This window comes from Carya illinoinensis, chromosome 6 (assembly GCF_018687715.1).
Source record: "Carya illinoinensis cultivar Pawnee chromosome 6, C.illinoinensisPawnee_v1, whole genome shotgun sequence".
NCBI classification, from domain to species: Eukaryota; Viridiplantae; Streptophyta; class Magnoliopsida; order Fagales; family Juglandaceae; genus Carya; species Carya illinoinensis.
This window is the reverse complement of record NC_056757.1, coordinates 4,278,106-4,295,536: the sequence shown is the minus strand read 5'-3', so window position 1 is coordinate 4,295,536 and position 17,431 is coordinate 4,278,106.

The following is a 17,431-nucleotide window of genomic DNA, read 5'->3' as shown; positions in this document are numbered from 1 at the left end:
TTTTTTACGAGGGCTGCCAGCCTGCCGTGTCCTATCTCCCCCATGATTCATCGAGTCCTGGCCGGATTAAAAGATAAAGGTTAACTCCGTAATTGCAGTCCCACAAAAGAGATTATTTTAATTTTTAATCAGTCCGTGGGTTTCACGTGTATAGCGTTCACACGTAAGAATCATATGTCGGAAACGGTAAATGAACGTTGATTCGGTCGATAAGTGGGTCCGGCCAGGAGTGCCACGTGTCAAGAACTAGAGCCTGTAAATTTGCAGTAAACGTCGTGAGGCATCGATCGATCATTTCGTTGGACTCCCAACGAAAACTGCGTAATCACAATCTCTCCCACACGCCCCCCAATTGCAACCAATAGTACGGAAACAGAGCGGCTTTTGCGACGCGCGTCGGCCGATCTGGGGACGAGCTTACGAGAATATTACTCGTGATTGGAGGGTACTTCCACGCGCCAAGAAGGTGCACCAAGTTTTGGGTTTTCAAACCCTATATTTTTATTATTGTACAAAATAAGCACCCGATTTTATTTGAGATTCGGCGAACTCTAAGGTATAAATGCAATATCTAACTTTGTTTATAACCAATAAAGAGCAATACATTTAGCGTGCATATATCAATATAAAAGGATAATTTTTTTTTTAACAATATTATGCACAAAATATGACCTATCTCAAAATAACATAAGCATACTTCATTATCACTATTAGTTGGACAACGTTTAAGGGATGTTCATCCAGTGTATAGAAATATTGTTTTTATTAAGAAAAAATTTTTGATTAACATTGTAATGGTTTTAGAAAAATAAAATATAATTTCTAATATCAAATCGTAAGATAGATTTAAATCAATTTTAAATCATTTAAAATTAAAAAAAAAAAAACGAATCTTGAACTAAAACTGTGCAGCGCATGAGACAAACCGATAACGGCAAAATAACGTACAAAACACATTTTCTTAGTTTAATAAAGCGATTATTTTAAAAAAAATTTATAATTTTTATAAAGAAATAAAATACTAAGGTTTTTATAAAATATTATTATTTGATTTTAATGTTTCATAATGAATTTAAATTGATAAATAAATAATATTTTATTAGAATAATTGTATTCGTAAATGTAGTTAGCAAATAGATTTAAACTTAATTATTTTACATTTCTTTTTGTTTATATATGGAATAAATAGAAATTTTAAATCACATATATAATTTATATAAAATATCATATATATATATAATAGAATATAGAATATATATTTATATAATTTATATAGATATATATAATGGAATATATATATATCTAATATACCTCCTAAATAAATTATCATCAATGCATGGGTTAGAAGATCGATGCATGCTGCATGAACTTTAATAACTATGAATTTATTCATAAGTGATTGGGGAGTGATTAAAAAAGTAAAAACTTTTAAGAAGAGAGAGTCACTTTAATTTATTCATGCAACTAACTGTGTTAATTTTAATGGTAAAATAACAAAAATCGTTAAAGCAATAAAATTTTGTTAGATAACCACTTTATATATATATATAAAGATATAATAATTGATGTCCAAAAGTTATAATACTTGTTCAAAGAGTCTGTAACAATATGAGTACTGAAGATAGCGCTCCTTAAGTACATAATTAAACAAATATAACTATTATGCTAGTCTAATGTGTACTACTCGGTCAAGATATTTATATCCAATCTAAAAATTGGAGCATCGACATGAGGAGTTCCTCGTTGTCGCGTTGCGGCCTAATCGACTTTGTCTAGGTGATTCTTAGCTGATTCTCCAGATCTTGACACATGATTTATCATTCCGGGAGAAATGGTAGTTAGGACTACCAAGTGGTATTTGATTACAAATCTAAATAAATTAACAACTAACTTAAACTAACAGTTTACACACATGTGCATGACAATTAAGCTCTTTAAGGGAGTGACTAGTTGGCCCCATGAAAGTTGGTATAAGAGCTTCAAATCGATTGTGGGATATAAAAGTACCATGGCCAAAAGTGCCTTGATCGCTCGCATCGAAGCATTAGAGAAAGACCTTGAGATGGCTTTGTCCGCAGTTCAAACTAAGCACATTGAGACGTTCGAAGTAATTAACAACCAACTTAAACTAATAGTTTACAAACGTATGCATAATAGTAAAAGACATGAATATTGACTTGAACATGAATGTGACATGATTTGGCAAAATAGCATGACATGCGCTGACATAGATTGAAAATAGACATCAACTGAAATGACATGAATTGAAAGTGATGTGAATGGAAACTAACATGTACTGAAACTGAACGTGAACTAAATATAAACTTGAAATCTTGTTTAACAATTTAAACTAGTTAATTAAAAGTGAAATGTGGATGTTACACAGGTCCCCTTGAGCTGTGTGCCCCTACCGATATTGCATCACATCATAGGTATATGCACCAGCTATGAGTATGTCACTTCACAGGTATTTGCACTTGTTATGAATACATAATGTACACATCTTATATCTACATCTGCTGTGAATACGTATAACATGAAATTGAACAGCGATTAGCACCACCAGTTTTGGTGCCTGACTTCACTCTAGAAACTACTTATTTAGGTCTTATTCAAAGTCTACTGATCTTTATTTTCTGAACCAGGGAATCTCACACTAGTTTAAACACTCTAGCGTGACAAAGAAGTTCCACTAGGGTAATGTCTTATCTTAATACTTGGGGTCGTGATAAATATAAAAGACTCGATTGTCTTGAAAATACTACTTTTTGTAACAAGCTTTATGCATGTGACATAACATGTCATGAAATAATTGATCGTGCGACAGATGACATGGCATAACATGACGCAACGTGTAACAGATAAACATGACATGGTATGATTGAACGTGTAATAGATAATTATGAACTAGAATTAAATCATAACATGACATTATATAATGTGTATCAGATAAGTATGTACTTGCAATAAAGACGTGGCATGGCGTAACATAATATATATATATATATATATAAGCATAATAAACATGAATAATGGTTTCTTACTACCATATATATTCAAGTATCCTGAAAGTAAGTTAGAAGCCAACTTACAATGACTGTAACGTGACAAAAAACTAGCACAAAATAATGTGAATTGAAATAAAATAATTCTAAAGGTTAGAAACTTCTCGCTAAAATATTTAGAAACATAAAATCGCTGACTTATGGCGAAATCATCATTTTACCCCTCTACTTATGGAAAAATTACCATTTTTTCCTAGATTAAGGGTTTTGCATCATAACTCAAAAACTCAACAAAAAATTACATTTTTCTCGTAAATTTTGTCATAAATCCAAATATCTAATAATTTTTTTTTAAATAAATCATAACTATAAGCACTATACTTAGGCCGAAACATACTAGGGCTAAAATCCTTATTTTTGTCATAATATTTTCAACTTTAACTTTCATGCTAAAGCCAATTTATGCAATACTTAATAATCATATCCTACGTTTTAAATAATCATACTAAGATTACAAAATATACATTTCACAAAGAGCATAAACTCCTCAGGCTAAGAAAATGTTAAAACACTAAATTTCAAACAACTCTTTGATGCACTTGGACTTTTTCCTTTCCCATAAATTTCAAGGACTCCTAAAGTCCATAAACATACTCTTAACATGTTTATAAGTCAATCCTAAGAAATAACATGCTTGAACAAACAAATCAAAGATGACAAAAATCACAAAATATCACCTAATACAATCGGCTTGCACACTAACTTCACAACCGATTACCACATGCTTTAATTTTAGATCAACTAAATTTGAATTTCTCATGAAATAAATCTTTAAGAATTAAAATCATATACCTCATTTTCAAGTTCTAGATTTGATTTAAGCATTAAAACCTAGGATCACGTGGTGAAAATTTATAAAAATACAAAACCAATCCGTGAGCCTTAAGTTTCTTTCCTAACTGAACCTTTGCATGCATAACAATTTATTTCATCAAGATTAAAACCATTATTCTCCAAACATAACTTCCTCACGCATAGTTCAAAGTCCTAAGAACCACATATGTGAATATCAAGACCATAGGATCATGTTTCCATAACAAAAGATCAAAACTGTCTTAAGACAGAAATTTTTTTGACACCTCCAGTTTCCAACTTTCTAAAATCATCCAAAACTCTTTATAAAAGCTCTTAAAATGCAACAAATATAAATCCAACTTGCACGTTAACATATTAACTCTAAACCATAGAAAATTCGAACCAAGATTTTGTCAAAAATTTCATCAAATAAATCAAGATTTAACATAATATCCAGACTGTTGCCCAATACGATGTTTACATGCTCATACTAACTTTTTACAAATAAAATCTCAATGGAAAAATCACACAAAATAAATCAATGAAAAATTATATTCAAATAGGAACAATTTATATGAATGTAGTTTCGTGAGAATATACTTACAAAAGTTTCGAAAAATTTAAGAAAGATCATCTAGAAACACTATTTGAAACCTCCTCTCGAGTACTCTCCAAGAAAGTGAAGTGAAAGTAACAAAAACATGAAAGGGCTGGCTTGGACGACTTATATAGGACTAGAGGGTGTAGAGGGGATGTGAGGATGACCATTTGATGGTGGTTTTGTCAGCCAAAACTATGGGTAAAACAGTGGGCAACAACACAAGGTTTTCAACCATGGAAGCTGTCGTGTGAGGGGTGGTGATGAGGTGGCCAATTGACCTCCTATCAACTACTATTTAGGCTAACAAGAGTAGTAAAAGTACACCTAGGACAGTGAATGAGAATTCCTCAAGAAGCCTTGCTTGGGTGGAACTTTTCGGTGGACCTTGATGGGCCTAAACCGACTAGGCATCATTCAGGGTCTCAATAGGGTTTAGTTTGGGGTTTTGGTTTCTAAGAGCGCTCTCATTGGAATATCTATATGCAAATAAAATGCTTCAAATAACTATTTGGACCAAAAAAAGGGCTACATTGGATTAGGCAAAGTGTATCTACATTTAGTTTTAGCTATAGTATTTTCAAAACTAAAGTCATATTTGACTAATGCTATAGAACAACCAAGTCCTTATTTTATTGTTTCTTTTGGAACTCTCTCTCTCTCTCTCTCTCTCTCTCTCTCTCTCTCTCTCTCTCTCTCTCTCTCTCTCTCTCTCTCTCTCTCTCTCTCTCTCTCTCTCTCTATATATATATATATATAAATATATATATTTTCTCTTCCTATTATTCAAAATCAAAATCAGTTCCTCTTCCTAGAACTCTATTTGTTGTTGGTTTTGCTTTCATTCTTTTTTTTCCTCATGTATGTAATTGTTTATTTAAGTACATATCGTGTTATTGGATACAACATTGTGTTGAGTAGGACTGTTCATACAGGCTGGGTTTTATCCAGCTCGGCTTGAAACCCAGATAACCAGATAGTCAGTTCCCGTTTTCGGCCTGGATTCGAATTTAAAACTTGAAACCCGAGCTTTAAACCTGATACCCAGGTTTTATAAAATGAAAAGAGAAAACCCTAATTCGCATGAGTAGCCACTCCCCCCTTGAGATTTCGAGTTCCTAGAGTTCCAGACTTCTCTCTCTCTCTCTCTCTCTCTCTGCATTGAGAAATGTGATACTCTACGCCTCCCGAAACCCAGTTTCCTCTCTCTCATATGCTCTCTCTCTCTCTCTCTCTCTCTCTCTCTCTCTCTCTCTCTCTCTCTCTGTGGTCTGCGTTTGCGTCTACGATGCCCTAGCCCCTCCCGAAATCACGCTCTTATCTACTCTATCTCTCACTCTGCGATCTACAATGCCAAATGGTGGAAGTACTTGAGCTTGAGATCCAAGAGTTTTGAATGTATTTTATTTGGTATGTTTTCTTTCTTCACTTTGTTTTGTTCTCTTTTTGTTGATTTTGGATTTTCTTTTTTTTTTTTCATTTTTTTTTGGGAGAATATTTGAATGTTTGAGGAGTATTCTAGTAGATCTAGTAGATTTGGTGGTTCAGTTCTTTGTGTTAGATGTAGTTGCAGTGTTTTACCTTTGTCGTTGTTGTCGTGTTAATGGTATCAACATTGCAGCTTTCTTTGAATATGTCTGGGAGTGCTCATCTACAAGGGTGTTTGCCAATGGATTGATCACCACTTCAGTTGTCTTTAAAATCTGTTGTGCTGTTTCCTTTCCACACTTAAATGTTATTTGTTTGGGGAACATATACAACTTGATATTTCCAATAGTCAATGGCTCTTCTACGTCCCTATTTACTCACTTAAATTTGATATGAAATAATGTGATTTTTGCTATCTGAACTCTTTTATGCCATTATGCTCTGTTGAGGACTGGGTGGAGCACATTCATGAACTACAAAAAGCTAGTTATTGCTATGATGGAGTAAAGGGTGTTGTTTATGATATCAGTCCACGAGATACTTTATATAACCTAATGGTCAAAGGTACACTCAATCAAACCTACATATTTTTGCTCCTCCAAGTGAGAATTCTTGAAATGAAGTTAATTTTAATCTTTTTTATATGAAAAAAATGATAAATTTGGCAACTTTTTTGGGTAGGGACACTTAATCAACACGTATCTAAGAAATTAGTACTTTTTGCAAAACCAGTTTGTGCAATGTGAACCCATTATGAGAATATGGATTTGCACTTGTTGATGTACATCTACATCAAGTCTAACACAAGATGAGGTTACTATAACTTCACGTGTATCAATGTATGCCAGTTTTACCCTCAATTTTGCATAAATTGATATCGTTTGAAATCCTGCTTAAGTTTCCTCTACATCATATAATATATGTTTGGGGATTTAGAATCTCATATTCTGTTGTAGATATTTTGTTGAGACACCATTTTCTAATTGCATCTCATATAATGCTCAATTGGGTTCGACTTCTTTCTTAAAACATGTACTTTTAGAACCTCCTTTTCTGGGTTTCTGACGCATTGCAGTTTGCCTTATTGGTAAAAGTTTAATATTAATATAGAACCCCATTTTTACATGTCTCGATTGCAATATTTTTTCTGTTCATCGTTTCTAGGTTTGACCTGAAGTAAAAGCATTTTATGACAATTGTGCTTGCACTTGCAGATTTCTTATTTGGAAAGCCTTGATATATCTACTCATGGTTTCACTAATGAGATGATCCTTGAAACAAATGGCATTGTTAGGATTGTCCATTTTTTTTTTTTTCCTTCTCCATTGTTCAAGTTATCATTTTTCTTTTCCATTGTTTCAACTATAAGACCAACTCATGGGAGAGGAATACTATTCAAATCAGTAAGGCCAAAGGACAGATCACTTGAACTTGCTACTTGCTACTTGAAGCTGCTACTTGCTGTAATTATTTTGTAATTCAAATCTTGGAGTTTTGTATTTTGTATTGTAATGCAATGTGTAAATAACAAAATAATGTAATATGTAGTGGATTGCATGCATTTTAGTTTTTCATTTTTATATATTTTTAATATTTTGGAAATGTTAGTATTATGCTTTTTAACAAATTAGAAAAACCTTTTATATAATATAGTCTTTTATTAAAAAAAAAGTATGATTTTCAACACTTTTTTAAAATTTTTAAATTAATATAAGAGAATTATGCTTTTCAACATTTTCATATAAATATAGGTTTTTATTAAAAAAAAAAAAAATCTACTTCTAAAACAGGCTTTTCTTTTTTTTTTAAAAAAAAAAAAAATTGGGTACAACCCAATACCCAGATTTTCGGGTTATTAAAACCTAGATTAATCCGAGTTTCGACCCGAGTCATAACCAGGTATACTCAAGCCGAAACCCGGCCCAGGTTTGAAACCCCAGTCTGGTACTCGATTGAACACCCCTGCACTAAGTGTCGAGAATTTCTATTAATAGGGCTAGCTTGTTTGGTTGCTGCGTAAGTTCGTGGTAATATTAATCTTAAGAATGGATCTATTTTGTATAAATTTAGTCCAATTATAAATGCATTTATTGCTATTCAAAAGATGTAGTGATGAGCACATTACGTGGTTTTGATATGAAGATTTTGGAAACTAAGGGCCATCTTATGTTCTCCTCTTCTCTAAAGTTTTCTTGGAAAGCTAACTTTGGAATTAAGATATAACCATACCCTAGATGGTCAATAAATCATGAACTAGTACAAAAGATGAAGATTCAAATGACTTTTTAAATAACCATTGAAAATATAATTTTGTAATCAATAATTTAATTAAAATATGTTACTAATTATCTTATAATCGGTAGAATGGTAAAATGTGATAAAATTAAATAAATTAAAATTTTTTTAAAAATAAATTAATATTATTATATAAAGAATAAATAGATAACACAGTATAGGGATTTGATATGAATGTAATAGCTAAATTCATCTCATATTAGCTAAAACTTGAGTTTAACTTTGACTATTCCAATGAGAATGCTCTGCATTATCAAATAAATAAAATCGTATTTTTATTATCAAATTAAGTAAGAAATTGACTAAGTAGAAAGACTAAAACTTACTCGATTTCTTGATTCGTGAGACCCTTCCGGGATTTTCACGTGTCTAAACTCAAAGAAATTCATACACTAAATTTTTAGTGAATTATTACACGTGTACCTACCGATGTGTTGGGGATCTCAGTCAAGCCTCCAAATACTAAGGGTCTGATCCTCTCCTTGTTGCTCCTCTAATGACCGATAGGACTCTTTTGTTTGGTATAGATCACGTGTAGCCCAAAGAGAGTTTGGGTGTGATGAGGCTAGGGTTCAATGGTGGGAAGTATGGATAGTGTTTGCGCTAAGTGATCACAGGTTAGGTGATGATGATGCACGGCCAAGTGACTCTTGGGATGCTAGGCGCCACTTATGTGCTAGGATTGGATGATGATCAATCTTGGCTGGGGTTTAATAATGAGTAATTGAGGCTACGTTTGATGAGGGTTTTGGCCAAGGCTATTGGGGGTACACGGCTAGGGCAAAGGTGGCTTGTAGAGATCCTAAAAGTTAGGAATTGTGAAATTCCTAAAATGTAGGAATTGAGATCTTGATATCTACATGAGCTAGGGTTGGCCGAAAATGAGTGAGATGAATAAGAGTGATGTGTTTTGGTAGAAAAATGGAATTTGAGTGAGCCAATCAAGGAAAATTGACCAATCAAATTATAGATGAAAAAGGGAAATGAGAAAAAGTAGGATTTAGGGTTTCGGCCAAGCCAAAGAGACTATGGCCAAATTGGTCAAGGTTAGATCTATGGTTTTTTGTGGTTTGTTTGGCTATGGGAATTGATAGGTGGTGTGTAGGGTTTGATGTGAGGCTAGGGTTTTGTGGTTTAAGGCAATTGAAGGTGACGTGTATGGTGAAGGATAGGGCTGGCCGAATTGCTTGTTTAGGAGATGAGAATCTTCAAGAAATTTCAAGGAAATCTCATGAACATGTGAGAAAACACATGAACACAAGAGATCTTGCAAACCACAACACAAACCAAAATCCCAATGAATGATTCGGCCTCTCCACTCCAATTCAATCAACAAAAAGATAAAATAAAGAATAAATGATCCAAATAATCTTTGATTCATGAATTGCACAAAGAATTCAAAGGAAATCTCAAATATATTAAAGGATAAATTGAATCATACATATTCACGAATTGTAAGGTGTGATCCTCTCATTGGGGATTCACGAATTGCACCCCAAAAGAGCCCAAGTGCAAGATGCACCGAAAATGAAGAACTCAACGCCCTATGGTCGGCCACTCAATGTTCAAAATGCCAAAAAATCCTAATGAAATGTATAAGGGTCATATTTATAGAGTTTACAAAGTGGAAAACCCCAAAAGATCCCTAGGCGAATTAAAATCAATAAATAAAGCAAATAAAATAATAATTAACAAGTCTTTAAATAAAATAAATAAAAAAATAAAATTGATAAATTAGCCATAGTGACTGTGATGCCCCCAAATTCAGTTTGAGATCGGACGGACATTTGAAGTGTCGAGACATGCAACACAAGATTACCTGCCCCCGTTCATGACATATAAGATGCAATATTCCTAACATGCATCTAACATTATGCAATATTCGCAGCGAATAAATTTTTTCTTTAGCAATACTATGTACCAAATTGAAAATATCCCAAATGCTTAAAACATACTTCATATTTAAAGACCCATTGAACAACTAAGATTACAACACTAGTCCAAAATGCTTATGATCCAAAAAGTACTAGAAATGCAACTCCATATTACAAGTAATAATTTACTTTAACTACTATATTAACATTGACATCGTATCGTCGCTCAGTCAACTGTGTCTAGTTAGTCAGCTCCTGATTCTCCTTCAGGTCCTGTAACAAGATCTACCATTCTGAAAGAATGGTAGTTGGGACTACCACAGTGAGATTTGATTACAAATCTCAGTAAGTTAACAAAAAACTTCCACACAGGCTAATAATGCATGGATGACAGTAAAAGTATGAATGCATAATCAAATTCATAAGTAATTAAAGCATAACTTGACATACAACATAACATAATTGACATAACTTAAATTGAAACGTGAACTGAACTTGACTTGACATGAACTTGATCTGAAACTTGACTTAACATGAACTTGCTCTAAAACTTGACTTAACATGAACGTAATCTGAAACTTATTCTTTAACTGTTTAAATACATACTCCACAGTTGTTGTGGCCTCATGTATTCTACGTGTAAATATATACTCCACAGTTTTTATGGCCCCATGTATTTTAGGCGTCACAATGCAGTTAAATACATACTCCACAGTTGTTGTGGCCCCATGTATTTTACGTGTCACAATGCAGTTAAATACATACTCCACAGTTGTTGTGGCCCCATGTATTTTACGTGTCACAATGCAGTTAAATACATACTCCACAGTTGTTATGGCCTCATGTATTCTACGTGTCACAATTACTGTGTCTCACGTAGTGTATGCGTCACAATTGTTGTGACCCCATACTTCATGTGCCACAGTTATTGTGGATCCCACGAAACTGAATGTAACTCAAGATGAAACGTGACTAGAATACGAAAGGATAGAAGCCCTGACGTAACATAACGCAACTTAAACATAACTTGAAAGACATGACCAACTTGAGATAGGATTATATCGTGACATGACTTAAACACGTAACACACAATATTTCATAACATGATATCATATGTAACGGAAACATACTTAATATGACATGTTTGCAACAGTGAACATGACATGACATATATGATAACACATATACATACACTGTAGTTCCTTTACTTAGCACACATATACAGTAGATTGCTAGTAAGTTAAAAACTAATTTACCTCGATCTCCGCGTTTCTTATAAAACCTCAAGCGCGATTACGAGGAGCTATAATCAGTGATTCTAAAAGTTAGAACTAAATCATTAATAATTTGAAATATGGAAAATACTAACTTAAAGAGTAAAATTTCTATTTTACCCTCTACATATAGAAAAATGACCGTTTTACCCCTAACTTAAGGATTTTGCATGCTAACTTCAAAAGTCACCAAAATTTACATGTGTAAATTTTATCCTAAACTCAAATATCAATTTAGAAAAATTTAAAACTAATCACAACTATTAAAACTCCGTAGAGCCAAAATTCTCATATGCTATTTTCATTGATTTTTGTTTTTAACTTGTTTTGATCAACCTTTTGATCTATGACTTATAAAGATGTGATTTTCAAACCAAACCATCACATGATTTAAAAATATGTCCTAAAACATATATAAGCTTCTAATTCAAGATCACATGATAAATTGAGCCAAGAACATCCACACTTTGGCCTATCCGAACATCTATTTGCATAAAATTTCATATTTTTGAAACTAATATCAAATATCTTTAAAATAATATTATAAAATGTATATAAGAGGATTAGGATCCTTCAATAAAATTATCAAAGTCATTGGAATAGGTTTAAACCACCAAAGATTTAAACTTTCTCAAAACAGAAACTATTTTTCTTCTTCCAGTTTCTAAGTTTCTAGATCTAAGAAAATCTTTCATCAAAACTTTTAATCATGCAAAAATCATCAACCAATAATCATATACACATGTTAATAATACTCCATAAAAATTTCGGACCAATATCTATCTATTAGCTTGGTCAAAAACTCTAAACTATAACATATTCTTACCCAATAATATCTACAAAAATCAATTCAATATATTTTTACCCAATAATATCCACAAAAATTAGCTTAAGATATTTTCATCCAATAGTATCCACAAAAATTAGCTCAAAATATTTTTTACCCAATAATATCCACGAAATTAGTTTAAAATATTTTTATCCAATAATATTCACAAAATCAGCTCAAGATATTTTTATCCAATAATATCCACAGTTTTGAACAAACGTTTCATTCGAAAATATGAAAAAGAGTTATTGCGCCATAAGAACTTAAATAACCCACTGAGTCTAATGGCACAAACCATAATACATTTTGACACTTCTAACTATCTCCAATAATCAAAAACACACTTCTGATACTATAGTGAATAATAATACTAACTATGTAGTTAGACTAAAACCTATACGATTAATAGATTCGTGAAAACTTATAGAGTTTTCATGAGATTCCTAAAACTAATAGAAATTTTACAATTGAATTTCTAACGGGCTATTACAATCTCCCATCCTAAAAAAAAGATTTCGTCGTTGAAATCGAAATAAGTAAGAAATAACAAGTTAAGGAATAGGTGCTGCTTACCAACCTAATGTCTATCCCGTATATATCTACTTTTGAGATTATGTCATTTTTTTTAAATCTCTTACTTTAACCAACAATTATATTATACTTCTTTCCACACGGTTGGCCAAGTTGTATCGACATACTCTCCAAACCTAAAACTTCATGTAAATAATATCCCGAAACTCTTCCTTAGAAAAAACATAAGCGATTTACTTTAAGTGTTCTCGTAAATAATATAGTTAGTAGAGAATTTATCAAAATTAAGCCGCTAACCTCTTTTTTTTTTTCAACAAAAACGGTGGCCATATGTTTTGGACCAGACAAGCTCTGATCCGCAGAATCTTTACAGGTCTTCTGTAGCTGTCAGGCGCCGCAGAGCTATGATACTACATCGCTTTTCTGTACCTGTAAGGCACCGCAGAGCTATGATACTACATCTCTTGTCTATTGTAGAGAAATGTTTCACGAGAGATGCTGTGAAGCAATAGAGATGTTTCGTCATAATTTTCTCTATAAAAAGACTATTCAGTTCATCTTCATTCGCATCTCATCTTCTTCACTTTTCTGTAATTAGTTTGCATTCTTATTTTACAATCTCTTTCTGCATTCTCACTCTGCAATGGCTCAGCAATCTTCTCATTACCAATATATGAGGTATTCTGCACCTCCTTCACCAGTTGTTTCTGCTTCTATCGTAGGTGTTATACTGCAATCCAATAATGATCTGACTAATAAGTCAGATAATGAAATTATCTACGAGCTTGTAAGTCTCGGTACTAGATACTCATCAACCATTGTCGCATATTCTCAGTGACTGCAATCCAAGACTGGTGGGGTTGAAAAAATCAACGAGAATATTTCTATCCTTCAGCGACTTCTCCTTGAATCTAACATGAAGATAGAGGCACTAAAACAAGAGAATAGAAATTTAAAATCCTTACTTAAATCTTCTTTTCGATTGTCTACTCCTTTAGATAGGAAGGGTATGCAGATTTTTGAAGAGCAAAAGCGTTTAAAGAATGAGACGAAGAGCCTCAAATTTCTGTAATTTTATTTCGAGATTATAAAATAATAATTTACAAATATTCATATTTGTGTTTCTATCTTCTGGTAGATGTTCTGTGTGCTCCATTTTATTTCTACTTTAATAATGCACACCTCCTACAAAACCGTAATATGAATTTGAAATACTAATTGTATGTAAGAGATGGTATTTCAGATCTAATAATTTCATTCATCTCCCCCTTGAAGCTGCAAGAGTTTCAGATTTATATATCAAATATGTGCAGTTTTCATGAGCTCTTTAGAGCCTCAAAGATAATTAAATCATCTATATAAACTGCAATAAGTTAATGTAGATACTGAAAATCTATGGAAAAGTTTGTTTTAGATCATATAAAGATTTTTTTTTTAAACTTAATAGAATACATATTTTTAGATGTATTCAGATTAGAAGTTTTAGACATTTTATATCTTTCAGGGATTTTCATATATATCACATGATCCAATGACTCATATAAATATGCATTTAATTATGCATATCCAAACTCTCGGTAATCTTCAAGCTAATAAAAACCTCAAGGAGTTTTACTGGTCTAAGACTAACTTACTTCTTTATAATCGCAACAATCAGTCATCTTCCTAAGTGGTACTTCGATAACTGACCAATTAATAACTTAAACTTGAGACTTTCTCTCTTATGATTGTCATAACTCTTCTATCTATCATAAGCTATCACTTATTCTAACTCTAAATGATTTGTTCCTAATGTTCACATAAATCCTAAAGATTAAGATTTTACTTCCTATATAATAGTCTCCAAAAGAAGATCAATCTATGTATCCATAAAAATAGTGCTTTGCTAGAAATCATTTACTGGCAGCGTAGCAAAACTATTATCATAAATGAATCCTACTAAGGCTAAAACTTCTCCTAATCAAATTACTCTTCCAAACACAATTTCCATTGTATTCTCAAAATCAAAACAATTCTCTAAATATGTGGAATACTATTCATCAACCCTAAATATCCTTTCTCATATTACTAAAATGTATTCTATATCTACATTGGTATGAACAATAATACTTTGAATGAGAATTGTTACTCTTACAACTAGGATAACAATTCAGCTTCCAAGCTGAATTCTCAAGCACTACCACAATTACTAGAAACAAGGACTCGTTTGAATCAAATAGTGTACAATTTACCAACCCCAATGACTTGACCTACTCCAAAATAATAAGAATTCAATACTACCATCAATTACAATCAAATTAACCTTAACTATGTTTAACCACACATAGGTCCTAGTAAAATACCAGTGACGATGCCAGCTCCTACAGTTCCTGGGGCGTCAACATCTACGTCTCTCTGAGTGACAGCATACACTCTAATGGGTATGTGCACTTGCCGTAGTTGTTGATGTCTAAACATGTTGGTTAGCAAACTTACTACCTCAGCTAATCCTTCATCTATTGAGAAATTCTGATCCTCTTGATTGTTATCTCCCTTAGGATTTCGAGGTATTCTACCACGAGTCATGTGTCCCTTCTTGAAACACATGAGTACACGTATTAAAACCACATACTACTTTTCATACCTTTAAGAAATCCAAGTCTAATGACGACTAAAATTTCAAGCCTAATATTTGGTGCATTTCCTAAGGACGTGTGGATTTAATGCCCAGAGACGTATTGCTCTGATACCACCTTGTGACGCCCTCAAATTCCGTTTGGGATCGGACGGACATTTAAAGCGTTGAGACATGCAACACAAGATTACCTGCCCTCATTCATGACATATAAGATGCAATGTTCCTAACATGCATCTAATATTATGTAATATTCGCAGCGGATAAATTTTTTCTTTAGCAATACTATGCACCAAATTGAAAATATCTCAAATGTTTAAAACATATTTCATATTTAAAAACTCATTGAACAACTAAAATCATAACACTAGTCCAAAATGTTTATCATCCAAAAAGTACTGGAGATGCAACTCCATAATACAAGTAGTAATTTATGTTAACTACTATATTAAAATTGACGTCATATCATCACTCAGTCAACTGTGTCTAGTTGATTAGTTTCTGATTCTCCTTCAGGTCCTGTAATAAGATATACCATTCGGGAGGAATGATAGTTGGGACTACCACAGTGAGATTTGATTACAAATCTCAGTAAGTTAACAAAAAACTTCCACACAGGCTAATGATGCATGAATGACAGTAAAAACATGAATGCATAATCAAATTCATAAGTAATTAAAGCATAACTTGACGTACAACATAACATAATTGACATAACTTCAATTGAAATGTGAACTGAAATTGACTTGACATGAACTTAATCTGAAACTTGACTTAACATGAATTTGCTCTGAAACTTGACTTAACATGAACGTAATCTGAAAATTATTCTTTAACTGTTTAAATACATACTCCACAGTTGTTGTGGCCCCATCTATTCTACGTGTAAATATATACTCCACAGTTGTTGTGACCCCATGTATTTTATGCATCACAATGCAGTTAAATACATACTCCACAGTTGTTGTGGTCTCATGTATTTTACGCGTCACAATACAATTAAATATACTCCACAGTTGTTGTGACCCCATGTATTTTACGTGTCATAATTGTTGTATCTCGCGTAGTGTATGCGTCACAATTGCTGTGATCCCATACTTCGTGTGCCACAGTTATTGTGGACCCCACGAAACTGAATGTAACTCAAGATGAAACATGACTGGAGTACGAAACGATAGAAGCCCTGACGTAACATAACGCAACTTAAACATAACTTGAAAGATATGACCAACTTGAGATAGAGTTATATCGTGACATGACTTAAACACGTAACACACAATATTTCATAACATAATATCATATGTAACGGAAACATACTTAACATGACATGCTTGCAACAGTGAACATGACATGACATATATGATAACACATATACATATACTGTAGTTCCTTTACTTAGCACACATATACAGTAGATTGCTAGTACGTTAAAAGCTAACTTATCTCGATCTCCGCATTTCTTATAAAACCTCAAGCGTGATCACGAGGAACTGTAATTAGTGATTCTAAAAGTTAGAACTAAATCACTAATAATTTGAAATATGAAAAATACTAACTTAAAGAGTAAAATTTCCATTTTACCCTCTACATGTAGAAAAATGTCCGTTTTACCCCCAACTTAAGGATTTTGCATGCTAACTCCAAAAGTCATCCAAATTTACATGTCTCATGTAAATTTTATTCTAAACTCAAATATCAATTTAAAAAAATTTAAAACTAATCACAACTATTAAAACTCCATAGGGCCAAAATTCCCATATATTATTTCCATTGATTTTTGTTTCTAACTTGTTTTGATCAACCTTTTGATCTATGACTTATAAAGATATGATCTTCAAACCAAACCATCACATTATTTAAAAAGATGTCCTAAAACATATATAAGCTTCTAATTCAAGATCAAATGATAAATTTAGCCAAGAACATCCACACTTTGGCCTATCCGAACATAAAATTTCATATTTTTGAAATTAATATCAAATATATTTAAAATAATATTATAAAATGTATATAAGAGGATTAGGATCCTTCAATAAAATTATCAAAGTCATTTAAATAGGTTTAAACCACCAAAGATTTAAATTTTCTCAAAACAGAAACTATTTTTCCTCTTCCAGTTTCTAAGGTT